The 14,717-nt window shown below is 37.5% G+C and overlaps 1 protein-coding gene across 2 annotated transcripts in view; it reads left to right on the forward strand.

Moving 5' to 3' along the window:
• The window catches only part of SETBP1 (SET binding protein 1), a 480,012-nt gene that overhangs the window by 254,647 nt on the left and 210,648 nt on the right, over positions 1–14,717 (forward strand). The window lies entirely within an intron of this gene.

Raw genomic sequence — 14,717 nt, forward strand, 5'->3', positions numbered from 1 at the left:
ATCTTTTTTCCTTAAGAAAAAGAACCAGTGCTTCCACCAGATGCAAAGTTCACAGTCTTGGGTAGGTATACTTTCCCCAAGAAATTATATCCTGTGTATCAGGGGGCTTGCAGATATTGTGTTTAAGCACTGAGTAGGCATAGATCAATTATTCTGGGACCATTTATGTTACGTGTCCAGGGTACCATCTCTGGTGATGGGTATCTCAAATATATTGTTAGCAACATGAACCTTGACAAGTTTTCTTTTCTATTTATTTGTTTTCTTTTGTTTGTAGAGAAGATCAGGGTCCCTTTGCCAGCTCATCACTATGCCATGCACCAGATTAGAACTGGTTATTTCATGTGGTTAGAATGCATTATTAAGATGGTCAGTGTCATGTGTTTCATCCCCCGGGGAGGCAAGTTAGGTGTACTCTGTCCCATTGCCACAGGTGGTTCAGGCTCATCAAATCTGAAATGTAAGCCACTTTGTGGGTAGATTCTGAAATTTTAGTTCAGTTGAGGGGTCAGAAGTCTTTATATAGGACTCTTAGAACTAATTTTTTCTAAGCTGGGACTGTTTCCATTATGATTTAACTCAAGATTTGCCTTGCAGCAAACCTTATAAATGCATTCTATTGAATCTATGCCAAAAATAATAGGTTTCCTACTTCAAACTAAAAGTTCTACAGCAGATGAGAAAGCTTTGTGTCTTTTTAAAAATTGTGACATGTGTTTATTTCCCCAGATTTAGCATATCTGCTCAAGTCCTAATGTCCTTCTATTATTTTTATCCATTTTTTGGTAGGAGAGGAAGGGAGAGGACTTATATGAGTGGTGACTGTCATTGACATGACCACTGAAGATTAATAATGTTGATGGTACTGACAGTTTCCCCAGTGGCTCAGAGCATGGTTACTGATTGAGAGAAAACCAGAGAGAAGCCCAAGGAAAAGGGGTTAAGAAAGATAGCCAGGGGAGAATTGACAGCTCGCACCCTCAAGGGTGTCAGATCAGCTGATGATATTAGTTTGAAGTCATTCTTGCTTAAAGTCAGATGGATGTCTTGATTTATCAGCCTTTCTGAACTCATGAACACCTGTTCTTTCCTTACCAGTTAGCAAGACATGGTGTGGGGTCTATCCCTTTTCTTTGATACTCCCTGAGAATCTGCAGTTTCTATGTAGGTAGGCTATACTTGACATTTTCGCCATGTATAACCCTTAATTCCTCAATTCTAAAAGAAGCCTGGGAGGTGAGTTAATTTATTTTGCCTTCAGGGTCTGACATTGACTTTGTCCACCTCTATCCCTCCTTTTAACCCTTTGCATTGATTCTAAAAACTGGGCCTCTTTCCTAAGCAACTGCGTCAGCCTTTTCCCTGAGCATAACAGACTTCATTTTTCCTTCAACTCTTGAAAGTGGAATTGAATAATATCTTTGATGTGTTTAGAGTCTGTTTTTGTCTGAATTTAGCTCCAATGACATCAAACAGGCCACCACAGATTTAAGAAAGTTAAAATTTCCTGCCAAACTATTTGGGAAAGAATCTGATGAGGGGGGTTGAGTGATCTTTATAAAGTCCATTCCAATTCTAAAATTCTATGATCTATATTCTATGGTCTAAGTCTGAATTTATTGCCTCTCTTCAAGCCTCAAGCCCCAAGCAAACAAAACAAAAAGACAAACTATTTAACCTCACAGCTATGAATTTGTGGATTCACAGTTACTAATCCAGAAAACACTCTCTGTTATTGTTAATTCAGAAAAGTTGGGCTCTGGTTATTTGAGAAAGTCCATCTGTACTATAACTTATATCAACTGCAGTTGCTCAGGCAGACTTCAAGGGTAGCAGCCCCATCAATAGTGCAATGTAGGTAGCAATAATGCCTTGATGTTTGGAGAGCCTCCCCAGTATAAACTTAGCCAATCTTTCCCCCTAGAAGATACTGAAATTGTAGAACCACATTTGCAAGATTCTAACATGCTGCTATCAGGAACTTTCCTAACTGATATATTGAAGCTTGACCTTTGATGTACAGTTAAGATAAAAGAGCTTTGGGGTGTGTGTGTATGTGTAACAGGAAACAGAAAAAAGGCACTAGTGAAGTTGATTGATGACAATTTATTGACACAGATTGAACACACACACACACACACACACACACAAACACACTCACACACATTCCTCAGCTGTTCTTAAACTTTTGCCTGTAGAATCGCATCTAAGGATGGCACTCCTCCTTGAGTAAGTAGTGCCCTTTTCATTTGACAGTGGTTTCCTGAAATTGATTTCATTTTCTGTCTCTTAAAATACTAGCAAGTCTTCATTTGAGAAGAAAGAGGGAGACACAGGTAAAATAGATTCCATTCTTGATGCCATTGCTGATAACACCATACTTCTCTACATGCCCTTCAGTTTAGAGAGCTATCCTGTTTCCTTGTACTTCCATAAAAAGTATTCAAGAATAATATCCAATGCCCAGGAAAGGCCGTGACATTTATTTCCTTGGAAGTGATAGGTTCTCGAGAGCTTTTAAGATGAAGCATTCAAATATGTTTTGTAGCCTTGGTAAAACTATCAGTTCATCAGAATGTTTATTTGTTTTTCATTTTTATTTCAAGGAATCCCATAAGCATCCTTTATCTGTAACTAGAGACAAGTATAGCAGAAAGTAACCATTTCAAGACTACCCCATTTCCTGGCTCACCTTACACATCTGTAGTGCTTTATAGTTACAAAGCCCTTTCACACACATGGCTTCATTTGATCCCTGTGAGGTAGTCAGAGAAGGTGGAAATATTTTCAATTTGCAGATGAGGAAACCAAGATTCAGAAACGAGAAGTGACTTCCCAAAGAAAGTCAAAAATAAAGATAAAATCGAAATTAAAAGTCCTGACTGCTGTTTTTTCCACTTGTACCACACTGAGATATATGTTAAAGATATAGATACTTCAAAAGCACTTGCTGGAAATCCAGCTGATAATCATCTGAAATATTACAGGATCACAGATAATGTACCTATTTGGTAGAATGAAGAAGAAAACTGGACTGAGGAGGAAGATATCTTCTACTCTGTGCTTTAATAAAAAGATAAACCTGAGGAACAAGGCTGTATGTCACAATTTTTTTCTTGTTGTGGAATAGTACTTACAACTTGTACAATTACAAATAAGAATGGTACAAGAAAAAATTATAGATTATAAAATCATAAAATTATAGATTATAAAATAAAAACCGAACTGAAAGGCTTAAAAAAAGTAGTTGTAGGTATATCTCTCTTGATAAAATATATACTAGCAATAGCCCTTCCTACCTTCTTCAAGCTCTAGGTAACCAATTTCATGGAGACATTTGGTGGGGAGAGAGGGATGGAATAAGTTTATTAAGTACCTACCATGTGCCAAGCACTGTGCTAAATTTTTACAAACATCATCTCATTTGATTCAAATTTGGATCAAATTTGCGTAAAATAAATATGATATGATCCATCAGTGTTGATTGAATGCCTACTAGGTGTGAAGCACTGTGTGTGTGGCATTGTGGGATGTGTAAAGGTTTATAAGACCTTACTCCTTTTCTCAAAAAATGTAGAGTGAAGCTGGATTTTAATACAGGAGAAATTAAATAACAATAAATAATAAAGAGAGTAAAGGAAAATGATAGAAAGGATTTAATAAATAAAAGGACTGGACTTGGAGTTGGAAGACCTGGGTTTCAGCCACCACCCTTTTACTGGCTATCTCCTTTCACTGATCTGATCCTAAGTTTTCTCATCTATAAAACAGAGCATACTGTCCCACCTCTCTAAGACCATTGTTGTAAGGATCAAAAGAGATAATGGATATGAAAAATACTTTTGACTGTGAAGTTTTATACAGATATAAAGGAGTAGAAGTAGTTATGGTAGATTCATTGTCGTGTGAGTTGTATGGACTATAATCGCTAGAATCCAAAGGATGGAGGGAACATAGATTGTAGTGATTAAAAAAGACTTTACAGAAGAGTCTGAAAATTGAACTGTACCTTGAAAGGTGGTCATGATTTGGGCAGACAGAGCATTCTAAATGGTAGAAAGGTATAAAGACACACAGAGGCTAGAATGTTCAAGACATCTGGGGACAATGTAAGTCATTATATTACAGCTAGAAGCATCTGAGGAGATCTGGTCAGACGAGAATGGTAAAGTCCCATGTCTGGAGTCAGAGGAACTTGAGTTTGATGAACATTTCTGACATTTAACTACCTTTCTAACTTTGGGCAAGTGATTTGCTCTTCCAGGGCCTCAGTTTCCTTAACGGTAAAATAAGTGATTGGTTGTGCTCTCTGAAGTCTCTTCCAAGCTATAAATCTATGATACTGTGAACCCCTTGACTGACACATTTGGAGACTGAAGCCCAGAAAGTGATGTGACTTGCCCAAGTTTATGTGACCTTGGGGAAGTCATTAACCTCCTTGGTCCTCAATTTCTTTAGCCACAGAATGAGGTTGACATAGATAGTCTCTGAGGACCCTTCCAACCCTAGATCTCTAATCCTGTGAGTCTACAATCTTCCTCCCCCATCCTGTGCATCATAGTATAAGTGACATGTAGGATGAGTCCCATCATCACCAAACGTGTGGTATATCAAGGAATTGTATAATGGGGCTAATGTCATCTGGAGAGAGTATTTTGCAGAAGCAAAATTAAGGTGTTCAGGGGCAGACAAAGCAAAGTGAGTAGGAAGGTGACTGGGTTGTTAGCTTAGGCAAAAAAGAAAATCTGATTTGTTATTGAGGAATAAAAGAAGGGTTTGGGATTTGAATGATCTTAATTGACTTTGGACAGAGATCAGAGCCATAAACTTATTGCTCAGTTCTACTGTTTACTTCTTTGGTTCATCTAGACATATTCAAAGCACGATTTTGTTTCCTGATTATTCATTGATCAGCTTTGGACAGGATCGTGTTTTTTATCTTTAAGTCTCATTTCACAATCATGTTATGACTTTAAGTCCTGGGGATAGGAAGCATAAAAGATGATTTTTTTTTCAATACCTGAAAGTTTTTGGAGCTTTTCATCCTCCGCCCCACCCCTCACTCCCAAAGGAGTTGAAATGACATAAGTTTTATAGGGCATTGGACTTAGATTCACAAAGAACTGTGTTTAAAGCTTTCCTCAGAAACTTCTTACCTATATGACCTTGAGCAAGTCACTTAACCTTTCTGAGCCTCAGATTCCTCATGTGTAAAAAGTGGGAGTTGAATGGCCTCTGAGGTCCCTTCCAACTCTATATTTATGATTCTATTGTAGGTGCATTTGTCAAAACTCACCTCAGATGTTAAAAACTGAGGTTTAATGCTTAGTTGAGAAAGAGCCCCGAGTGCTCTGGAGTGAGGAGAAACATCTGAAAATAAGCCCAAATGTCTCATGAAATGAATCCCAGATAATCCTTTTACATTCAAACATTTTGACAGTTTTTAGGAGTTCAAGATTGAGTGTGTACTTTATACAGAAACTGAATTATCTCCAAATTGTTCGTTTGCCATTTAAAGGGCTAAAAGAAAAGGGGAAAAAAATAACAGCAAGAACAAAAAATAAAACCTCAAAGGCTGTCCGTGGTAGATAAGAAGATGCTCAGTTTTTAGGTCCAACCAGAAGCACTTTTTCCTGTATGATTCATGATGATGGATCCATCAGTGAAAAGAGGGAATTTAGGACATGGAGTAAGTTTTGGAGGGAACATGGAGAGTTCAGTTTTGAACATGTTGAATTTGATATCTTTGTAGGACATTCAGATAGAGATATTTAGTAGGTAGTTGAAAAGAGGAAATTGTAGTTCAGAGGAGAGATTGTGGTGTTACATTATGTGAAAGTCATCTGTATAAAAGTAATATAGTTGAATCCATAGGATGAGCTTGCCAATGGGCAGAGACACTGTCAAATGGTTCAATGGATATGGTTTAATGAATAGAAATAATACTGCAGAAAATATATTACAAGTGGCTTTCCAGCTGAAGCCTAAAGACCACTGAGCTCTTCCATCTGACTTGTGACTATGTATGTTGGCTCTTGTTATTAGAATGGGAGTACCTTGAGAGCAGGGACTGCCTCCTTTTATAATCCTGGTGATTTGCACATAGTTAAGTGCTTAATAGATGAGTTTTCAGTCATGAATACTTAAGTCTTGTTCCTGCCTAGCTGCTCTAGTTAAGCATGAGGGAGAGAATTATAAGAATTAAAATGAGAACTGAAACACCTTAGGTAAAATATTTATTCAAATGTTTTTACTCAGAGGAGCAGTAAACAAGACCAAGTTTAAATACAACAGTAACTTTATGAAGATTACAGTTTATACTTTTCAAAATGTCTTCATAGATGTGGTCTTAAAGCACCAGAATTGACAAGAGTTTCTGGGGTCATCTAGTCTAATGTCCCATCCCACATAGGAATGCCTGCTGTCCCTGGAAAGACACTTGGTAATATAGCCTCTGCTTTGAAACAGTGGAACTCACTAATTTTCAGGAAGGCCATTGTATTTTTGAATAATTTCAGTGGTTAAAAAGTACTTCCTTATGTTAAGCCAAAAACCTGCTTCCTTTTAACTTCTACTCCCTTGTCCATCTGCAGCCCTAGTTCTGCTCCTTGGAGTTGCACAAAGTTAAGTCTGAGCCTTTTTTCCAAATGATAGTCCTCCAAATATTTAATGACATCTAGATTCCCCCTGCCGTCCAAAAAAAAAACCCAAACAGACTAAGCCTTCTCTTATTCAGCCTACACAATCAGAGTGAAGTCTACCACTCCTTACATGACATGTTTTCCTATCATCTGGATTCTCTCTAATTTGACAGTATCCCTCACAAACATGGTACTCAGGCCTAAATACCATATTTCAGATATGTTCTGGCAAGGTTGGATTCCAGCAGAACTTTTGCCTTCTTTGATTTGGACTCTACCCTGAAAACTAGACAATTCTGTAAATAAGATTTCATTACTTCTTTAGCAGTCACTGTTTCTTAGCTGATGTTGAGTCAACAAAAACCCCCTAGGTATTTTTCATGTGAACTAATGTGAGATTACATTTTTGAACTTATATTTTTTCCTGTTAGTTTTTATTTTTATTTTGTTTTGGGCCCACTCTTCTGGTCTTTTGACATAGTTTTGAATTCTGTTACATCATCCACTATTAACTATCCTTCCAGTTTCATTCAACATGGTTTCATGCTAAAAATGCTGACAGAGGAATCAAAAGACCTGGGTCACAATTCCACCATGAGATAGCCTCTATTTGCCTCTCTGAGTTTCAGTTTCCTCATCTGTCAAACGGGACTGATATTTGCATTATTTACCTCATGGAATATTTGTGAAGTTCCCCGTCTGAACTTCAGGTTCCTCATCTGTAAAATGGGGATATTTGCATTATCTACGTCATGAGATGTGAAGTTCATTGTGAAGTTCAAGATCTGCAAGGTGCTTTGGATAGTGCTACATAAATGAGAGCTGTTGCATCATCAGCTGTACATTTGCTAAGCCTGACTTGTGACTTGATTGAGGTCATTCATACAAATGTTGAAAAAGGACAGAGCTTTCTCTGTGTCTATTGTTGTCTTCCAGTAGAGGCCTTTAGGTTGATGTCAGTTAGCAATCTTTGAGTATAGTAGTTTAACCAGACAGAAATTTACCCAACCCTACTGTCATTCTGTTTATATTTACCATGTCCACAAGAATATTCTGAAAGATCTTCAATTTGGCCCCTGCGCTGGCCTTTTAGGGACTGTCCATAACATAGGAGAGATATAGACTGTACTCCTAAAATGAAGTCTCATTTAAAGGAGATAGATAAGACATAGAAAGAGAGTCATATTTGTGAGTACACACCAAAAAAAAAAGCATTATTTATGGTCCCACTCAGGATTCATGTCAGATTTAAAGAGAGAGGGGAAGGAAATGTGGCTTATTGTTTATACCAATGTGTTATAATTATCTGCATTTTCTGGATAAGTAAAGAGTCACTGAGAGTGAAAGCAATTGTGTAGGATCACAAAGATACTTCAAGATATAGTCTAAACTAGAACCCAGTGCTTCTGACCTTTAAACCACTTTCTACTATGCCATTCTTTCTTCTTATCAGAAGTAGTCAAAATGACTCTCAGATCTCAAGAACGAACATATGTCTTCCCCACATTCGTGTATATCTATTTGTAAGTAGACCATTTCAGTTGCACAGTTACAACTGTGAGCACCTAGAACTTTAAGGGCCTTGCTTTTGATCTGTATTGCCCATGGAGATGCCAGACAACAAAATTTGGAGCAAATGCTCTAGGGAGTGGAAGGATGATTAAGTGATGGAATTAAAATTAAGAACTTTCTTCAAATGTGGTAACACTTTCATCTAGTGTCTTTTATAATTTCAAATAATACCAGGCTAGCCAACTCTTTAAATATCTGTGTCAGATAGGGAACCCTGGCATTCATTTTGCCTTTTTTTCCCCTGAGAGGTTTGGCAAAATTATTCATTACAGTTGGCCGCAGTTCCATGTGGGAAGAGAGATGTGACTCTGTTTGCTAGATTTCCTTTAGCTTTTAAAGACTCTCTCCCTGGGGGAAACTGCTCATTACCCTGGCCTCAACCAAGAATTGAAACTGAGAAGTGAGTAGGCTTGGATTTCTAGTGACCTTGTTTAGATACAAGAGTCATAGGCTCTCCATACTGGAGGGAATGTCTAGGCCATTAGGTCCCGACCATATGTGAATAAGAATCCCTTGTACACCATCATCATCATCATCACTAACATTTCTGTGGTGTTTATAATGTGTCAGACATTGTGCTAAGCACTTTACTGTTATTATTTCTTTTGACCATACATTATACTCAACAAGCAATCATCCATCCTTTCTTGAAGGTCTATGGTGATCAGAAGCTCAGATATTAGAGAATATATATTTTTTCCTAATCCTCTGTTTGACAAGATTACTAAATATGAACTCAGTTGGACTATCATGGAATTTAATTTGTGTTTACCAGAACTCTCTCTCAATTCCAAGTTAAAAAATAATCTGTAAAGGGAAAAAAAAAAAGCAAATGAAAACCTGCATTGGTAGAGAGAGTTCTTCAGCAGGAGCTCTCTATGTGGATAAAAGAGAGTGAAACAGACAGACCGACAGAAAGACATAAGAGGACCAACCTAAGAGTCAAGAATTCCCATCCTATCTCTGACAATTGTTGTGTGACCATTGTTAAATCACCTAATCTTTCAATGCCCCCAGGCAACTGGCTAAAAGTGTACTTCCCCAGAGTTACTGATCTATCTGCAGCCTACTTGGTGATGATAGTTGTTATTATTTTTCTTTTCTTTTCTTTTTCTTTTTTTTTTTTTTGGTCCCTGAATGACAAAAAAATCAGATATAATCCAGTCTTTCTATATACTACATACATCTCTTGTCTGTTGACAGTTTCCCTACACAGATAAAATCACAGATCCAGACCCAAAAGGAGAAGAAAGAGAGAAGCATATTTGCCATCCTTTTAATATATACATAGAATCTCATTGGCTAGTTTCATAAAAACTTACATAGACTGTAGAATGGCAGATATTAATCCTTGGTTATTCCTTTAGTCATCTAGTTGTTGTCAAACCTTTTCCCTTGGTTTTATTTCTTAAGTCGTATAAATTTTAGGTTCATATAAAATATATCCCCAAGATAACAACATTTGTAAACCATAATACATTATGGAAATGTATTATTATTTTGCCTGCCATTTCTGTCATGCTTCTGAAAGCATTTTTATTCCCAGGTTTTTAAATGAAGAAACTGAGGGCCAGTAACATATCATAGATTTAGAGCTAGAAAGGATGTTAGAAGCCATCAAGTCCTATCCTTTCATTTGTAAATGAGGAAACTGAGGCACAGAAATGTTAAGTGACATCTAATAAGTATATGAGGTAGAATTTGAACTCAGGTCTTTATGACTCTAAGTCCTGTGCCCTCCCCATCGTCATACTGCCTCTCTTAAGTTCATGGAACTAGCAGATGTCAGAACTGGTATTTAAACCCTGATTCTTAAACCCTAAGTCTGACTCTTAATTCAGTGCTTTTTCTACACCACAGCTGTCCCTTTGGGGACCATTAATGGATGTCATCCATTTAGAACAGAAGACCGTTTTGGTCCACTTCATTGGTGAAAATTTGACTGGAAATCCACAGTTCTAATGTATATTATGTGAAAGAAGTCCTGTTACCTAAGTTCTTGAGAATCTTGAAAAATCCAAGACCAGAATATACCAGACACTAGCTCAATTTGAACAAATGGTCTGAAGCATAACTAATCCATCCAAGATGGTAACTCCATTCCTTTCCCTCTGAGTTATAAGTACTTGCCTGCAAACACATTTTTGTGATCCCTGGTGATCAGACCACACTGCTGTTTGCAACCAGAGGTGGCCTGCTGCTCCTGCTGATTTACCGTTGTTATCTTCATTCTCAGCCTCTTTTTTTTATACTTTTCATGACATTTTCTCATGCATTTTATGTATTTTTCATTCTTTTTTTCCAATTAACAGGCATTTATTTTCTCTCCCTTCTACCTTACGTCCATTTGAAAAAAAAAAAAAGAAAAAAGAAAACTACAAGCCTTGTAACAAATAAGCAACAAACATAGTCAAGCAAAATAAATTTCCACATTGTCTATGTCCAAAAAATATGTATGTCCCACCTCCTCTGCATCTGAAGCCCATCACCTCTCTGTCAGGAGATGGGCAGCATGCTTCATCTATTCTCTGGAATCCTGCTTGGTCATTGCATTGATCAGAGTTCTTAAGTCTTTTAAGTTGTTTGTCTTGTTATTGTATACATTGTGTACCTGGTTCTGTTTACTTCACTCTCCATTGATTCATACAAATGTGCCTTGGTTTCTTATACATTATTCCATTCGATCTTCATGACAGTTACTATATTGTTGCTCTGGGCTATCTGATGGCATAAACTGAGGTACAGAGAATCTAAGTGACTTGACTAAGGTCACAGAAAGTTAGTAGCTTAAGTAATCTCCTTCATAATAAATTAGTCTCTTAATTTCATTGCATCCCCTTTCAATGAGAGGGGGACTATTCTGATGAAAGGTAACTTTAATCACTTAGAGACAGCTAGATGGCCTAATGAATAGAGTTGGACCACAAATGAGAAGGACCTGAGTTCAAACCCAGCTTCAGATACTTACTAGCTGTGTGACCCTGGGCAAGTCACTTAACTTCTATCTGCCTGTTTCCTCAACTGTAAAATGGATATAATAATAGCACCTATCTCACAGTGAGTATTATAAGGATCAAATAAGATAATATTTGTAAAATGCTAAGCACATAGTAGGCACTTAATTTTTTACTCCTTCCCCCTCATCACCATTTAGTAAATAGGGATCTTCCAGTTTAACTAGTTAAGCTTTAAGATTCTGAGGAATAACTCAGTAAAGGAAGAAACAGGATGCTTTTAAAAAAACTTTTTAGGACCAGATATTGCTTTCTTAAGGAGAAAAACTATTATTAGTTGTAACTTGCTGGTTAATTAACCAAGGAGAAAAACAAATTAATAACAAAAAAAGAAACACTACTCCCACTACTTTCTGTGTATTATGAAATATTTTGATACACTGTATGGGTCAGCAACACATAGTCAGAGCAGTTTCCTTAGTGGAAACTGTATCTCAGGCTACAAAGAGATTCTTTCAGGTATGAACACCAAGATTTTATTTGGTATTTCACAGTCTGACCCTAAAGCATTCCAAGGGACCAGGCCCACATCTTGCTTGAGGTTAAGTTGCAAATTCAAAGATCTTTGAGAAGAATAATTGATATGCTACTTACCATTATGGTAAAAAATAAAAAAAATAAAAAAGAACCATTTTCCCATGGCTTATCTTTCCACTGCCCACTTACACAAGCTATCATCACTCTAACAGTGAAGCATAGTAAAAATCTTATACTTTTACACTGGAGATTTCAAAGACTTTAACAAATCAAAATTCAAGTTTGATTGCTTATGATGCCTTTCAGTTTGTTATTTTCATTTATTGGAGTGTCAATTTTGGGGCAAAACTTAAAACTTTTTGGCCTAGAATTATAGAATCTTACCTAGAGTTGGAAGACATGTTAGAAGGTATTCAATCCAGCTTCCCACCTTGTGAAGGAATTCCTTTTGCAAATCCCTGATAGCTGGTCACCCTGCCTCTGCTTGAGGCTAGAAATAAGACACTACTCTCAAGGGACCCCTTTCCATTATTAAGCAATTCTGAGTTCATCCTTACTGTATATTATATTATGTAGTGTGAATTTATTATGTATTGTTCTTATTTCCAGTTTTGTCATTGGTTTTCATCTTGTAAGATCCACTCAGCACCAGGATTAGCAATCTCATTCTCCTACTTCTATACTTGCCCAAATAGCCAAACCATTGACTCATCTGATTGGGTCCTTTGCCTCCCTCTCAGTCATTTGTTGTCCCATGGGATCCAGTGTGTGGGTCCATCATCCTTGCTATGTTATCTGCTTGGTGCCTTTTCACATGAGAGACTGTCTCCAGTCCATCCATTCTTTTTTTGACCTTCAGGAGAGCTCTTCATTTGTCATACAGCGTCACCAAAGGGTTTTTGCTCCTTATCCTCTGCGTTGTACTTACCCACTCATGTTTCACTGTGAACCAGTGTTATGTTGATGCACAGATGATTATAGGCAGCACTTTGAAGTTAAATATCTCTTCTCCAATCTTTGTGGTCATCATCTCGCTGATCAGTGTTCGGTGGATGCAGCTGAAATGAAGTCAGAAAGCTTTGTGTCTTCTTGTCTTCCATCCAGCCTGTCATCTTGTAAGAATTGGTGAATAAGCTACATATATTCCACTAACTCCTCAATCTCCAAGCCAGCAATATAGATCGTCTTGCCTGTAATGTTCATTTAACATCTACTTTTTTTTTTATCAAATTATGTTTCTATGCTTGTAATTTCCAGTGTCCTTTGCAGCTTTTGCAACTTTTCTTGGAGCTGAGGGATGGATTTGAAAAAAAAAAAAAGAATAAAAAGAAACAATTGGTTTCTAAGACTAAGTGTATAAGATATTGCCATCAATTATGTTGCCATTTTTCCGGGAAGGATTCTAGAACAGAATGTCCAAAATATCCATGAATAATTTGGGAGAGATCACAGAACCATAGAAGAGTAGCCCTAGAGCTGGAAAGGGACCTGAAAGGCTAATTAATCCAGCCCCCTCATTCATATGAGGAAACTGAGGTCCAGGGAGATTAAGTGACTTGCTCAAGATTACACAGGTCCTGCAGGATTTGATTTTTATCCTTTGTCAGACTCTTTTTGCCTTGGTGTAATTCTATAAATTACTTGACTTAGCTCTATAGCTGATATGAACATTTGTTGGATTCCTTCTACTGTTATGTAATGAATTCAGTGCTAACATTGTTTCTACTTAGCCAGACACCTTTTTGTGGTCCCAGCACCTGGAAGCTTGACAACCTCTGCATTTTTCTTACTGTTCTTGGACTTTAACACGAGTACTGCTTTCTCTAACAAACCCAGTGCAGAAATTTGCCTGCTAATGACTTGTAGAATTCTCTAAGCCAGTATTTTCCTACCCAAACAGTATTAATAACCAAGAAAAATGCAGAAATACCCAAGCTGCTCAAATTACATCAATGTAATATGTGAGAGTGTGGTAGAATGGTTATTGACCTGGTATTGAGGTTAGGAAAACCTGGGTTCAAGCCTTACTTCTGACACACATGGGCTTTGGATCCTGGGAAAGTCATATTGTAGACTGAGCAGTTGTAGAGCAGTTGCTGCTTTTCACTTGTCGGAGGAAGTTTTTTTTTGTTTGTTTGTTTGTTTGTTTGTTTTATTTTGTTTTAGGCAGTCTGGGTTAAGTGATTTACCCAGAGTCACACAGTTAGTAAATAAGTGTATGAGACTGTATTTGAACTCAGGACCTCCTGACTCCAGGGCCAGTGCTTTACCACCATGCCACCTAGCTGCCTGAGAGGGAGATTTTTCTACCAATAAAGTCAGAGGTACAATGAAATAATAGTAATGATGATGATACTTGTTTTCCTAAAACACACACACACACACACACACACACAGCCACCACCACCAACAACAACAGTCATTTCATTGCTGTAAAATCATTTTTGATCATTGCTGTGATCAAGATTACAACAACAACAACAGTAACAATGCCAGCAACCAAGAAGCATGTTTTCTGGTGATCAGCCTCTTCAGACTTTGCTGACTTGGTCTCCATATGATAAATATGGAGTCTTTCCTTGGGCTTATATTTGAAGCCTTTGCAGCTTGGAAGGTGACACTCTAGATAGAGCGCTGGGTGTGGAACCAGGAACACTTCAGTTCAAATCCTGTCTCAGGTATTTATTAATTATGCAGCCTTGGGCAAGTCAGTTAACCTCTTTTAACATCAATTTCCCTGTCTGTAAAACCACAGCATTTGGACTTGATGACCTGTAAGGTCCCTTCTGGACATTCCTATGATTGTTTAAAAAATGACCTTTGGAAGACACCTGAGTTCAAGTTTCAGCTTTGACATGTAGTGGTTGTATAACCCTGGGTATATAACTTAACTTCTTAGTGCTTTAGGTAGAGAAAGTGCTGTCCTCCTCTAGTGTTGGGAGTTTCCCCCTTTAGAAGTCCCCTGTGTCAATAAAACCAAGTCCTGTTCCTATTCCCTGCCATTTTGCTGGCA

This window comes from Vombatus ursinus, unplaced genomic scaffold, assembly GCF_900497805.2.
Source record: "Vombatus ursinus unplaced genomic scaffold, bare-nosed wombat genome assembly UNPS02014791.1, whole genome shotgun sequence".
NCBI lineage: Eukaryota > Metazoa > Chordata > Mammalia > Diprotodontia > Vombatidae > Vombatus > Vombatus ursinus.